The 16,127-nt window shown below is 36.0% G+C and overlaps 1 long non-coding RNA gene and 1 pseudogene across 1 annotated transcript in view; both read right to left on the reverse strand.

Annotated features, from left to right (window-relative positions):
* LOC141571907 (uncharacterized) overlaps nucleotides 1–15,516 on the reverse strand; it is a 115,115-nt gene extending 99,599 nt beyond the window's left edge. Inside the window, exon 1 of the long non-coding RNA XR_012496955.2 lies at nucleotides 15,382–15,516. This is a non-coding gene — a long non-coding RNA (uncharacterized LOC141571907). The remainder of the gene's footprint in view (nucleotides 1–15,381) is intronic.
* On the reverse strand, nucleotides 9,176–9,583 carry LOC109460848 (small ribosomal subunit protein eS17 pseudogene; annotated as a pseudogene).
* Nucleotides 15,517–16,127: the final 611 nt, after the last annotated feature.

Raw genomic sequence — 16,127 nt, forward strand, 5'->3', positions numbered from 1 at the left:
CTGAAAAAAAGCATTGGCAGTGTTTCCCAATGAACAAAAAGTTTGTGAAATGTTCCTTAAATCAAAATAGTGAAAAAAGTATAGATGCAAATGATAAATGACTGTGCCAATCATACCCTATTGAGACATCTTTGGCTGAAATACAGTTATATGGCTATCTTGATCTTAGTTCACTAACTTAGCACATTATTCATATCATGTAAGCAAATAAAATAGACTAGAAAGATAAAACATATATGGAAAACTATGATATAGCACTCATGTAAAAATATAATCTGGTGTGTTTTGTGACCATTAGGTTTGACATTTAATTGGTCTTCAGAATAATTACGTATTAAACCATCTAAGTATGATGACATAAGTTTTGTTCAATAATAATTCTCCAACATAGCTCATTTGTCTTTGGACCAAATGGCACCTTTTTGATGTCAAGTGAAGCTATGACTTTTAGAGGTGGGAGTTGAGGCACAGAGGAGAATAAAAATCAGGTACAACACTTTTTACACTTGATCTTAGCCAAAAAGCCGAGAAGCGATACAACAACTTTTTAAAATTTATGTTTATCCTAAATTTGTCATTTTATCTTTTGGATAACAGTAATATTTCCTTTGGAATTCCCACAATACCTTGGCTAGAAATCCACATAGAGTAGATATTCAGAATCTATGACTTGAGTGATTTCTTTCTAATGATTGTTCAATAAGTCATAGAACAATTACTATAGTTGCTCTACTGAAGTAGTCAAGAGCAAAGAATATTCTTTCCCCTTCAACATTATTTTCTGCTAACACAGCCCACTTGTCAAAGTCCTGAGTATTTCAACAATAGGCATTATGTAAACATATAAATAACTAGATAAATAACTGACGAAATACTCTGCATTGTTTGGAGATAAATGTAAGCAAACCACAAATTACAAGACTAATATTTGCCATCTTTTGGAAGATGTTTCTAACCTAAGAAAAAATACAATACATTAATTATACATTAACATGAGCTTATGGAAGAGGATTTTGTAATATTTAAAAGTTCTTAATGGTCAGTGAGCACTTTCTAATTTCTAATAACAATAATAATATGTCATGATCTAATTGTGTAAGAAGATTGATTAAATAATTATCAAAATCAAAGACTCTTCTGTTTGTGTTATGAAAAATGTTAGGTTTCCCTGTAAAGAAAAACTGGGAAGAACATCTATAACTCAAGTAGCAATCAAGATCAGTGGAGTATCAGTTTTGGAATGATAAAATGATTACGAAATTGAATATGAAAATCAGAATGCCCAGTGTTCTTAGACAAATGTTATTACAGATGTCATGAATAAACTACCCATGATTGAGAAAAAGAAGATAAAAAAATAAACACTTGGTCCCTGAATCATGACAAGTCAATGCAATCGTGTGCTTTATATTGAAAGGGCAATTCTATATGTTGGTAGACCAGCTCTGTCAGGCCCACTGGCAGGCCACCCTTCTGTGCTTTTCCTCAGTGTGACATACACCATGAGGGGATTATGATGTATAGAAGCCAGGAATATTTCCACTATGTGTCATGATCATGAGGAAGGCAGAGCCTGGCTGTTGGTGACAGTCAGTGACGGTATTCGCTGGCCTTCTGGAATGATGGTATTAGCTAGCAGCAGAAAATTCAGTCAACATATTTTAACCTTCAGAGTTATTCAGGCACATTCTGATCTCACCAAATGGACCGATAAGAGTGAAGTATAAACTTGGCCTCAAACAGCTGTTTCCAAACAACCAATGGGAGGCGGGGCAAAGGAGTTTTTTTCTGTTTTTAGATACAGTCCGTGCCTTTCAAGGCTAAGACTTCAACAGCAATTTTTCCATTGCATAAAACACAAAGAGCTATCCTTTCAAATGTATCAGGACACAGCAGGGCAATGAGGGGGGAAAAAAGGAAGGAAAAGAAAGGAAAGAATAACTTAAATGCTATGGGGTGAAACGAACCAGGATCTGAGGCCAAAGCACTATGTGAACATTAGATTATGCAGTTGATTCAATTCTAATTCAAGTCAAGCTGGTTCAATGTTTCACTTATGATCTTTTGTCCTTTTTTGCTTGTTCCTTATCATGAAATCTGATCTATTTGTAGGTTTAATGCAGGGCACAGGGAAAAGGCTGACCTAACCTTAGTATTATAGGGGATTGCACTAAATGTGGGAGTGAGAACAATAATTCCACAGCTCCCTACTTGGAAATGGGCCCATCTTGAAGAAATAAAAATAGAAGTGTCTGAATGCAACTAAAAAGCTCAGCCACACGGAATTAAAATATCAGTTCCCTTCAATCTCTCCCTCCTCTCCCTCTCCCTCTCCCTCTCCCTCTCCCTCTCCCTCTCCCTCTCCCTCTCCCTCTCCCTCTCCCTCTCCCTCTCCCTCTCCCTCTCCCTCTCCCTCTCCCTCTCCCTCTCCCTCTCCCTCTCCCTCTCCCTCTCCCTCTCCCTCTCCCTCTCCCTCTCCCTCTCCCTCTCCCTCTCCCTCTCCCTCTCCCTCTCCCTCTCCCTCTCCCTCTCCCTCTCCCTCTCCCTCTCCCTCTCCCTCTCCCTCTCCCTCTCCCTCTCCCTCTCCCTCTCCCTCTCCCTCTCCCTCTCCCTCTCCCTCTCCCTCTCCCTCTCCCTCTCCCTCTCCCTCTCCCTCTCCCTCTCCCTCTTTCTTTCTTCCAGTCATCAGAATTCCAAAGCCCACAAATTAAAAAGATCCTTCAGTCCAATATCTTTTTGGTAACCCATCACTTGAAGTTACACTGATTCATAATGACTTCATGTACAGTATGCAGTAGTTTCAAACTAGCATTTCCCATTCCCTTAAAAAAAATTATCAAATCTAAAATGTAAATAAATAAATGCATATGCCTAAGAGGCACTGAAACTCCAGGATAGTAATTGATTAGCAGATGGTCACCCTTATGATTCCAGAATGCTCTTCTATTAACTTTCTTTGCCTTCTAAATAAATACATTATAAACTGAAATAAGAAAAAAATGTTTTCCTAACGTTTTACCAATCTCTGTTTCTAATTTACCCAAGGGCTGCATTTAGCATATTTTCAGTATCATATACTCAAAGTGGAAGCACTGGAAACAAAAAACAGATTTAGGAATCCAAGATTTACCACTTGCAGGAGACGATAATTTGTTGTATCTCATGATCACCATGTACTGTACATTAATTATTTTTATGAATATATCCATATTTTAACTTCTGTCTTCTGAATAATAGATATGTTCTCAGACAAAAATAAATTTCTCTCTCCCTCCACTGTTCATTGGTGCTTTGCCTGAATGGGATCTCTTTGAAATTAAAGGGGATTCTTTGTTTAAAGGAGGTACTTAGGGTTCGAGAAGGAATAAAAATCTGACCCATGCCATTTTAAACTTATGTTTATCCAGGCTTCATCATTTTCTGTTCTAACATGTGAATATAGTTTCCAAAACCACAAACCTCACAAGTGTTTAGATCCCAGACTTGTAAACAGGTTTGATTTCCTTTTATTGAGCGTCTTCCTTCCTCATCCTTTATTGCATTCATCTGGCTCTAATTCATTTCCATGTACTTAAAGAAATGAAATATTTTGTCTGAATTAAGAATAATCATATATTTGAGAAGATCAATCATGAAACAACAGAAAAGTGAATAGTTTTCAATGGATTTGTTTACAGTGACTGAGCAACTAGGATTTAGATGAATAAATAAAAAGACCGGTAATTTTATTGAATTATATTGTTCAATTTCAATTGTGTCTCTTAATGTAAACAGCTCAGTGATTGATGTATTATTGAACATTCGTGGAGTGTGTCTGTAATGAATATGTTTATGAACGACCCTCTGAGAGTAAATCAATGTTAGAAAGAGACCTCTGTTGATTTGGAGTTTAGATGATTGCAAACCAAACTTTAAAATGTCCAGATTTTAACACTGTGTACTTTGAAGTTTAAGAGGGAAAATAAAAGTACCCAAAAAGCAAAAGAGACAATGATTTATGGAAAAGGGGGGAGAAACCTTTCTTCATATCTCAGGTCATTATTTGGAAGCATCTTTAATTAAGTACATCATGACATCATCAAACACACTAGTGTCTTAAACCAATCATGCTTTTCTTATAAAATTATGCAATTATTAACAGGCAGGCAAACTCACTTATCCTACCCAATGGATCAATTATCTCTACAAAAATACTACTTTCCATAGACCACTAAATTGCAATTATTCCTGAGCTTTCCAGGTGTCCAAATAGCTGATTTAATTGGCAAGGAAGGAATCAACATCTTTTTTTACGGCTATCCAGTGCAGAATCCCTCGTTTCTTCTTCCTTTTATCTTTTAGAAAATTCATATTCTCCCTCAATTGCTCTATTTTGTCAATGCCTGTAACTTGGCCCAAGACAGTCATAAATCCTGAAACTGTATCTTCCACCATCCATGGAAGAGCTACTTAAAAAGCGCACACACACACACAGGATGCTTCCACAATATCTAGGTAAGAGAATGCTAAAAAACTCAACCAACTCCTATCTTTAATCATAAGGATATAAAATCTGTAGATACAGCTCAGGGTTGAACAAGTAATGTCTCTATGACAAGGTGCTAGAATATAATCCATCTTTTGATGGATTATAGGTTCTTCCTCCTATCTTCCAAATGTTACCTCTTTGCCAGATTCTGTACTTAATCTCTTTTCTTTCTGCGTACCCACATATCCAAAAGTATCATTTAATCATGTTATACAACCTCTAAATTGGTATCTCAAGACTAAATTTTTTTCAATTTTATATCTGTCTTATGTTTTCAACTGCCTGCCACTTTTCCCCAAAATCAACATTTTTCTTAAACCAGGTTTTTCCTGACTTCATATTCCTATAAACGTGCCAAAATTCTTCTAGTTAATCAGCTCAAAACTCAGAGTTGTCTTTTTCCATTTCCTCTATCCATCTACTGTCACCTTACATTTACATTTTGCTTCACAAGTTATGAAGCTTTTTTATTTATGAATATGCTTTTATTGAATTGTAATAATATGCATGTGGAGCATGCAGAAATAATGGTCTAGAAGCTTGCTAATCTGTCTGGTTTGTGGGCCAACATCATGGGTATTACATAGGACCTTGTTAGAAATCCAGAAATTTAGTCCCCATCCCAGACTAACTGAATCAAATTCTTTATTTTAATGAGATCCCAAGTAAATGTTACATTATAGTATCTTAAGCATTGCCCTAGGAGAGGTAACAGATTTGCCTAAGATATCATAGTCAGTATGTAGCAGAACTAAAACTGAAAACAAAATATTCTAACTCCAGGTCCCAAACGCTAATGCATGCTATTGAAAATGTGGCCCTCACACCAGCAGCAACAGCACCACCTGGGAACTGGCTCAAAATATAGATTGTTGTCTCTTGCCTCAGGTCATTAAATGAGAATTTCAGGAGGCAGGAACAAGAATTGGTGTGTCTAGAAGTTCTCCAGGTAATTATTACACATGTTATAGTTTAAGAAGAACTACTCTACTGTGATGTATATGTCTTCTAAGTTCAATTAGGTGCCAACTTGTCTCTCATATTTCTTCATTTTATGAACTTTGTTACCTCCCACATCTAACTCATTCCCATTTTGGATTTAAGACAATAGCCATCTTAGCCTTCTTTAACCAACCACACCAGCTACATCTTTCTCTTAAGTACTACTCCTTCCTCCCTCCCTCCTTTCCTTCTTTCCTTTCTTTCCTTCTTTCCTTCTTTCCTTCCTTCCTTCCTTCCTTCCTTCCTTCCTTCCTTCCTTCCTTCCTTCCTTCCTTCCTTTCCTTCCTTCAACAAATATTTCAGTATCTCAGATAATGGGTCCATTGCAAAATTTACAATAGTTCCCCACTGCGTCGTAAACAAGGGCAGTTCTCTTCACATTGCCCTTCATGAACTTTCTGTATATCCTCAAACTTCCCTTCCTTATGTCTCCTACCATTGCTCTACATGAAGTTTTACTCAAGATAGACTGTCAAGAGGAAAAGTCCAAGAAAAGACACTACAAAAAAGGATGTACCTCTAGGTAAGACCTAGATTTCCAGCAGCAAGAACTGAGCTGGTTTTGAGTCAAGGCCTTTGTGGTTCTCTTCCTGTGCAGGGCCAACATTTATCTAATAAAATGGTTAGATTTGAAACCACTGGCAAAAGAAAATGGCATGAATGTGTAGTGAAGAACCATGGACCAACGCAGTTTCTCACAGTCTGGAGAGAGTTTTTGAATGGTTGACAATCATTTAGTATAAACACAACTACAAAGCCACAGAGGTGAAGAACATTCAAATGACTAGGAAAGACGAAAGATAGGGGTCCACTTTCTTTGATTTGCTGAACTTTAGGAATTTAATAGGCTTTGAAGACCTTCAAATGACCCTACCTTATTACAAATGAGATATAACTAGGCTCCAGAGAGATTAAGTATTTTACACTAAATCCAGTGTCTTGACAGCAGTAGACTGACATAGTCTGATGTCCATTGAGGACTTTACACTATAGCAGTGATTCTTAATCCTAGCTATACCCTAAAATCATCAGTAGAATTTTAAGAAAACTCTAGAAGTAGTTTCCATATCCAGAGATTATATTTAAATGATCTGCAAGTGAGGAATGGTTATTTTATTTTATTTTTCCCAGGTAATGCTAATGTGTAATCAGGGTCGAGAACAATTGCACTGTACAGTGATCTTTATACTGAATTACTTGGGATCCTGCAAAATGGCAGACTGATACAAAAGGTCTGGGAGGAAGGCCATGAGTCTGCATTATTAACAATTCCTCGGGTAATGCTGATGTGGCTGGTTCAGGAACCACACCTCAAATAACAAGGCACTACATAACTTCAGTTTCTATTTTTGTTTTGTCTGCCCTCCAAATGACTTTTGTCTTTGTGTGCAATCAAATATAAAATTCTCCCTTTTAAAGTGTCTCCTGACATCTTACCTACTTTATCCACTCATTCAACAAATACCTGAAACCTTACTAAGTACCAGACACTGTTATAAATAGTGTCTGAAGGGTCTATAACTTATTACAATCAACTTATTTTATTTAAAAATAAAAGTTTGGAAAAAATAAATCACACAATTCAAAAGCAAATTTTGATACCAGCATGTTATTAATATCTTGAAAATATAAAGATCCATAGTTGTCTTGGAATTGCGTAATAAGGCAAAGAAAAGAAGTGTATACAGTGAGGGTACTACGTAACACAGGGTAAAGAACAGAAGCCTACGGAGTGTGTATCTGAGTGTCTGTTACCTCATCTTTAAACAAGGATGACTGTAGCAATGTTAAAGCACTGTTGTGAGTCAATGAGAGCATGCATTTAACAGTGTTTGGAAACAGAAATGTATTATATTATTCTCATAAACTAGCTATTGACATTGAAATCCTGAAAAAATTTTCCAAAAGATTAACTTCTCATTTATGTGTAATTCCTCACAAATAAGTTCTGTAAATATTTCTTAACCATTTAACAGCTTTGTACATTTAATCTAATTTTTTAATAATAGAGGAAAACCCAATAATAATAATATATTTTCCTATAATAATGCCTTCAGCACTATTCAGATTAGATATAGAGATCCTTAAGTATATTCCAAATGAGTTCTTTATAGATTTTTAGAAATGCTATAATAACTTCAAAGCAGTAAGGGGAGGTAGTAAAATATGCAAAGCCCTACCATATAAACGTTTACCAAATACATACTTATGAAAATATCATTTCTTTCAACTAAGGCACATGTATCCTATTAAGAAAAACTCATAACAAGTGGTTTCTTTACATCTTATTCTTATAAAGAAAAGGGGATTGTCATCATACCCATCAAAAAACAAAATGCTCCTTGTTTTATAGATCACACAAGTTTTCTGTGATTATATCCTCCTTTTTATTCAGAAAAATTCTCTAACATTCAAAGTTTAAGAGAACAGTGGCAAGTTTAGATCATGTCCCTTTTCTCCAAGTTTAGCAACAAAAAAGTAAAACAAAGTAAACATTTCTAATAATTCATGTTTTAATGAAATGAACTCTAGTTGTTCATACAAAATTTCAAATTTGTATTCGATTTTCTCATCCCTTTGCATATTTTGACTATATTTGCTCAAACTCTCTTCTAAAATAAATTTTGGCTTTAACTCTTCTTTAAAAATGCCAAACAACATAAGTTCTAAAGTCTACCAGTGTCTTGATAAAACTCGACTGCATATTTCTTTCTACTATTTTACACCTTCAATGAGGGCATGTGGGTGCTTTTTAAAAATTTGTATGCTTAGTCTTTATGTTTTCACAAAATCAATACTGTTCTGCTGTAATTAAAAAAAATTACTGCTGACAAGTAAATGTTTCTTTATCTCTTCTTTAAAATAATCTCAAAATAAGCAAATAAATACTATCTAAAGAATTTAAAAAATAGACACAAACTGCTTTGAAAAAGACAGGTGGCAATCAAAGTTGCAAATATCACTGCACCATGATTAGTTTGAGAGGCATAATGTTTATGAACGAGAAACATGTTTTTGCTACTGATGAAAATTAAATATTCTAGAGACTTGGAATTACAAACATTTGCTTCTCTGTCTGCCAGGGGGCAAATACAGGCAGCAGCTAGAGAATAATTAGTAGAAATGTGATGCTAGGGAGTAACATCAAATATTATTAGTTAAAATGACAGCAATGTAAAATGTGAAAACTCAATATATAATCCTAAAGGATTTTTTAAAAGATTCGATTGTGATTCAAGAAATCTTAAATTAGAAATAATATCTCTTTAAAACATCATTCTAACCTATACCACACCCACTGCATCTTCAGAAGTCAAAATAAATTGCCCTTTTTCCTATGATGCCAAATCATGATATATTTACAGTATTACCTAAAACTCCACTGAAGTAATAAATGATTTGAAGTAATGAATTCTAGATTTCTTCCCTTTGCCATCAATGACCTTGCAGATGAAGGTCAGACAGTTGGTATTTGCATATTGCCTTCCAAATTCATAGCTTCAATATCTATACAAAATGGATGCTAGTGAAAGTAATTGGCATTATCTTCTCATGCTTTCTTCTTTTTTTGTTTTGTTTTTCATTTTTTGTTGTTGTTGTTGTCCATCGTTTAGTGAAACTATGACAGCACAGCAGCAGGAAGATTCAAAGAGCTCCACGAGGCGTTTTGAAATTCACCCCAAATGTAGGCTGAGTGAGCTGCAGGTCGGACAGACTGCCAAAGTCCGCCAGCTTCAGCATTTCCTTAATGTCTGAATCAACTTCAGTGATATCCTGACCCAGGGCCGAAACCTCAGGAACATAATTATCTGTGCTTTCTCTCTCCTCTTCCTGCAGCTTGATGGAGATACCTCTCACGGGGACTCTCTGAATCCGCTTCATCAGATGTGTGACATTGCCTGCTATCCTGTTGTGGAGCTTCTTGCCGGGAATAATGGCAATCTCCACACACACGTGCTTGCTGGTGTGGAAGTTGTTGCCCAGGCGCATGTTGTACTTCTCAATGATGACCTACGCCACCTTCTTCACCGTCTTGGTGGGAACGCAGCCCATCTTGGCAGGTACCTGGTGAAAGGTCTTCATGCTTTCCAACACTATACAATTTCAAACTAATTAAAAGCAAATCCTTAAGACAACAATATTGGCCATTCATTTACATGATATTTTGATAGAAAGACATTGGGAAACCCCCACTTTCTCTAAAAAGCCTTCCTGTGTAACATACCCGTCATGGGTATTGGTACCCTTTGGTTTAAACAGAATTGTCACAAATTGCCTATGATTACTCCTATGAAAATATCTTTTATTGCCTGGAAGGGAATAACATTTCTGGAAGTCTCCTCTAGCCTTATCTCATTAGTTTAAAGATATAAATTAATGTAATAAATTAACTTTAGTTCAAATTTCACTTTAGTTCAATATTTGCCCATAAAATAAAAATTACAAAGCAAAGACATGTTGATTGAAGACAAGAGGAAGGAGGACACAGGCAGACAGCAACAATTAGCCTGACACAATGACAGACAAGAATGAGGATGTCAAATGTGGTTGAGAATATCTGAGAGTGATACAGAGCATAGGTATGGGATTGGAGAGCGAGAACACCCCTTATTCATTTCACAGTTTTTCACAAGACCGATGTAGCATAATATCCTTCCCTCCCAGAGTGATATCTAAGTCTTATTGAAATGCCTTTCTGTAATAAGGAAAGGATTGTGCAGCTTGTCTTTCCACTCAAGAGTCCACAATTTATGGAAAAAGCAGATATGGTGGACTCTTCCATCTTGAAACATCCATAATTTTCCAAACTCATAAGTACCACTTTTATAACTAAGCTTATAAAATGCAACAAAGTTCAACTGAAAAATTTAAGCAAGTCCTTCAAACTCTTAATGAGTCCAAAAATATAGGACTAATAAAATACATAGTTTTTCTCTAACTAAAAACAAACACAAAGCTTTTTTTTAATTTTATTTTCTCTTCTCTTTAATTCTCTAATGTTATCTTTCTATTCCCACCCCCATATCTGATCTGGGTAAGTTAACAAAGATTCCTAGTATCTAACACTTCAGGCTAGTTATAGCAATGTTTCAAACAATATGGAGGGAAAGAGGACACTTGGTGAGAGCCAAGACTGTTTGCTCAGAGAAGCTTTGTAGAGGATATTCTGATTACATCGCCAGTGTGAGCACATTCATACCTCAGTAAAATGCAACTCTCAAGTACCGTGTAACATGGATGTCCTATTGCTCGTGAAAAATTAAAAAAAAACATGTTGAATCTGTAAATGCCAGCCAATGTCTACTTTACACAAATTATAAAACACTTTATGTAAACTTTGTTAGTCTCTATCTCTCCCCTCCCTGGGGATTACAGGAAATGGGCAGCTGATGAAGGTATCTTTTGGGGTCTTCATTTTTAACCAGTGTTCTATGCAATCTTTACCCACCAGTTTTCCATAAAATGAGTATTGTTTTTGCCATAGTGTCAAATCTTCACTAGGGATAATTTTCAGTTCCTCATTCTCTCACTCTCTAATTGATCAAACTGATACTTTAAATAAAGAGCCATCACTTTTTACATTTCTAAGCCAGTTTTCCTTCACCATAAATGGCAGCTGCCAATTCTTCCCTGGCAGGGTTTCTTCAGATGGCATTTCAGTGCTTTCTCATTATGATATGAACAATTTCTCATCAGCATCTCTGTATCTCTCTCCTCAGTACTACTATCTTTCTAATATATTCCAAACTATCTTATAAGAAGAGATTTTTCTATGAGCCCCTGGCTGCAGAAGAAAAGAGAACAAGTTGAGTTCAAACTGGAGAAAGACCACCCTCACTGAGCAGAAATTACTTGTTCTCTGATTGTTACCATCTGATTCTGGAAAACCCTGACTTTGGTTGTAGTTTCCTAGTGTTTACTCTTTAATTATGTTGTACTCATTATCATGCAGTCCAGAATAGCACTAATGAGACCAGAAAACACAGACAAAGTTAGAAGTAATGCCTAATTATTTTTAGTCTACTTAATGACTAATTTCCTCTATATAAAGGTGAAAGTAAGAGCAGAGTCTTTTCCTCTAACCTAGTGGGTACTTAAGAAACACAGACTAATAAAGAATAAGCAAGTATTTACACTTCCAGCCACTCTGAGTGTGAGAGATGAGACGGAAGAGAGTCAGCCTGGTAGGCCACCATTCCAGGAGGGGTATAGCCACCCTGAAACTAGCTGGGTGGCCTGAGTCTCATAGAAGGAAACTTTCCCAATTTAATTTGCTATAAGAAATTTAGGTGATTCCAAAACATCCGTAAGGCAAACAGCGTTTTTTATATTGAACCCTCCCTCAAAGCCTTCCTAGAGCTAAGAATTTAAATTTCTTCTAGCAGCCTCATCATTTATCTTTTCACTACTGATTTATTTGGTTTATGATGAGTCTGGATCAGAAATGGGTTCATCTAACTAATATCAAATAACCTATGTTTTAATGACCTACATATTACTTATACCTGTTAATTTACTTCCAAGCAAAATTCTATATACCATGCATCCTTATGATTTGTGAGAACAACTGCTGTCCAAATTCCATTGTAAACAATTTATTGGATTGGTCCTGAAGTACACAATTTCAACATAAGTCACTGTTGATCACTGAGTAGAATTATAGGATCAGCCTAAAAACCCAGTGGAATTTCTCACTATTTAAAGCATATTTTCTGGTTTTGGTATCCAAGTTATGATTTGGCCTCATAGCATCTTGGGCCTGAACAACTGAATTAAGCTGCGCAGATCTCTATGTTCTATTTTGGCAAACTCTAAATGTATAAATATTTCCATAATATACCAAGTTTAGGGTTTACACCAAAAGTGTTAACATGGGGTTTTGATTCAAGTAGAAATATTGAACCTGGTATATACCTCTATTATTTTACTTGTAACTCTAAATAGTAGTTTCTTTTTTTTTTTTTTTTTTTTGGCTGTCAATCATCTACACCTAGATTTTGACTTCAGTAAGGATAATAGTGCCTTAGTCATTTCTCCCTCTGTGGCTCAGCATGGCGCAGTGATGCTTGTTAAACGCATAACTGATGCCAACAAACACTTGTTCAATCAATCAATCAATCATCAATCAATCAATGAAAAAGCACTGAAGAAACATATTCCCCACAGAATCTTCTCATGAACCGAGTACACAATTGCAGAATCAAATTAGTAGCTAACAGCTTGAACTCCTGTATAAAACCAAAAAGCTTCTTTGAATAAAACAGCCTTCTATTGGAACAGCAACATAATAGTTAAATCCATTTTATCATAAGCATTTAATTATCCATTACTATCTACTCATTTAGGGAGGCGCTAATCTTGCTGATTGCATTACAATTAGAAAACAGTTCAGACTTATGGAGGAAAATGGAGAGAAATTTAGGCTTTTAAAAAGTAACTAACATTTTGTGAAACCACACAAACCTCTGAGCCCTATTAAAGTCACTGATAAGCAATCTTGGAAAAACATTCTCCAGTAATGGCTAGCTGGGCTCTTGCAGCAAAGCAAATTGTTTTTTCTTGGCAAACGTCCCACAAGCAATAGGCAGCAAGAAATTGTTTGTTCTACACATACAAGTTCTCATGTGTATCTGCAATTCTAATGCCAAATTCGGTTCTATCTCAAAAGCCACTTTAACTGCAAAGAAAATTACCAGAGACTTTACCAGGTTATGGAGTTGACCCTTAGCAGGGCTCCAAAGCCATCAGAATGAATTCCCCAGTGTTACTGTGGGCAGTATAGAAAATCACTGTCCATTTGGCTAAAAATTTCTACACATTTTCTTCCCCTTTCCCCTGGCAAAGATTTTTGTTTGGTCAGGGACATCTGGTTAGCATGCAGCACACAAAAAACATACAACTTGCCCTTCAGAAACTTAAAAAAAAAAAGACATTAATATCAAATAAAAGGAAAAACAAAAGAAGTGTCTGTTGGTGCATTGTGATGGATCATTGGAGGGTTTGCAGTGGCCAAACCAGCTGGGTTAAGCTACAAAAGATCAGTGAGATCAAGAATTGGAAGCTACGTTTTGAACAAGAGGGATAGACTCGTAGTTGAGCCACTGGAATTTAAGTAGACATTTCACAGGAAAAGGAATTCTATATAACAACTTGGCAGGAGAGAAGAGAGTAAATAATATAAGGATGGTGCTATAAGTATTCCGGAATAGCTGTGTGTGAGTTGCACACACACACACACACACACACACACACACAAAAAAAAAAGACACAACACACTATATTTGGTAAGAAATGGCCTTCAGCTGTTCTGATTCACAGAGATACTCTCTGGATTCTTGAAGAAACAACCCAGTGTGCCTGCAATTAAGCAAAATATAAATAACAATTTTCAGGATTTGTTACCTTTCAAGGTAATGCTTATATCTTAAAACTGACTCCTTTTTCTGCTTTATGCATATACAAGAATTAGATAATAGAGAGAAAATAAAGGTTGGAGAGGGGATAAAAAACATGGACTGCCATCAAGATTTGTATAGCTGCTTAATCACATGGGTTTCATGGGAAATCACCTAGGCGTGAAGTAAATGCAGAATTTGACAGTTCGTGTCAAGCTGCCATTTTCTTCTGACATCCATCAAACTATACTGCTCCATCACTTATATATATCTCTGGTTCTTCTGTGTCAGAAATCATACCCAAGAAAGAGCTTTTTAAATATGTATTCATTTATTTAGTCTATTAAATGGAGGTTTATGTGGTGATAAGGCAAGAAAAATGGGAACCAGATTGGCACCCTGTTTTCAATAATTCCTGCCAAGAAAAGGAGCAAATTAAGGAAAAGTTCTCTTAGATTTTAAAAACCGCAGTTTCCTTTTTATGAGTCTCCACATTATTTAAATTCTTTTATGACATTTTCTTGCAATATTTTTACTTACAAGGCATGTAGACAAAAAAAAAAAAAAAGCAAGATAGAAAACAGAAAATATATTTACAGAATAAAAGTGAGAATATTATTACTTTGAAGCTAATAAGTCTATGTAATAACAAAATAGCCAGATAAAATGTATGTAAAAACTTTACTGGTGACTTGTCTACATGGTATGCCTTTACTATTCCCATCTGTCTTGGAATTGTTCTAATGTTCAGTATCATGGTGATGCAATATTTTCTCTATTAAAGGAAATACTCAGAAAAATTATATTGATTTATAATGATTTTGAGACTCAAATCCTGATTTATACTTATTCCTGAATGACTTTTATTGTCAGTTCATATTATTCTTATGTTATAAACTTGGAATGGAAATTGCCCATATCTAATGTCCTGAATTTGTAGAATGTCTAAGTGTTCACTGCTATAAAAAGCAATATCTGGTAGACAAGGTCACTGTTTCAACCCAGCTATATTAGCAGTTTATAAATGCAACAGAAGAAACTGCAGTTCTTTAGAATATGCCAATAGTTAAGAGTATAAGAAAACAACAAGAACAATAACACAAAAAAATCCATAATCTATATGTAGCAATAAGGAATGCTGAAATGGAAAAATTCCAAGAAATAAAATCAGAGACAAGAAGAAGTAGGAAAAATAGTACTAAAATATCTTCAAAAGAAAATTATCTTCTATGGGATATTATAATGGCTAGCACGCATAGTTCATAAAATTCCATGCCCTGCATGCCCATGTAACCCCACAGATTTAGCCCCTTTCCCAAAAAGCATAGCTGATTGCTAAATTTATTCCACTTTTTCTCCATGTGAACACTGATGGAACACTGCTTCCATTTTATAATGGAAGAAACACAAAAATAGGATTAGGTGCTTGGAGATTCACTTTGCAGTAACACTTACCATACTGAAGGCATCTCTGGACTTCTGAGTCGGAGATGCTGCAAAAGTAGTGCCATTTGTTTTTCAGAAAATACGACTGTCACCATCCTGCTCACCAGCTTTATCACAGAGACCACTTGAATACTTCAGAATCTGGGGGCTAAGATAAAAGCAATTAGATGATTAATGTACTATTATTGGAGTTGCCTCAGCAGAATCCCTGTCGAAACCCAAGAAGGAGATAGTATAAGGAGGACTGGGTTCTGAGCTCCATGCCTGGGCTTTCTAATCAAAACTGCTGAGGCACCAAATAGTGAAAACTTTTTCAAAGACACAATCCTGTTCCTGATGCAAACAATGAGTGTGTTCTCCCAGACCTCAGGTGGTCCCAGTATAAGCTGGGCTTCTAAATAGGCAGGGAAGCCCAATCTATTTCCATCTATAAAAGGAGCAAAAGCTTTGAGTGTTACCAAAGCACCTGTACTTAAAAACAAACAAACAAACAAAACCCTCTGATGTCTTAGGAAAACTTGTTCTTGTAGCCCTGTGTCATGCAGGGTCTCAGCTCCCGCTCCCCACACAAGAATGCAGAATATGTGTTCGCTTCGGCAGCACATATACTAAGAACGCAGAATATGGTGAGGCCAAAAAGGAACATCCACGGAGCCATAGATAGGGGAGTCATATCACTATATTCTAGCTGGCAGCTGGGTTGGAGACACAGGAAGTGGGATCAACATGATCCACAATGCAACCTTCCTGCTAAC

The sequence above is a fragment of the Rhinolophus sinicus genome, chromosome 2 (genome assembly GCF_057876585.1).
Source record: "Rhinolophus sinicus isolate RSI-liver-muscle chromosome 2, RSI-T2T, whole genome shotgun sequence".
Taxonomy (NCBI): domain Eukaryota; kingdom Metazoa; phylum Chordata; class Mammalia; order Chiroptera; family Rhinolophidae; genus Rhinolophus; species Rhinolophus sinicus.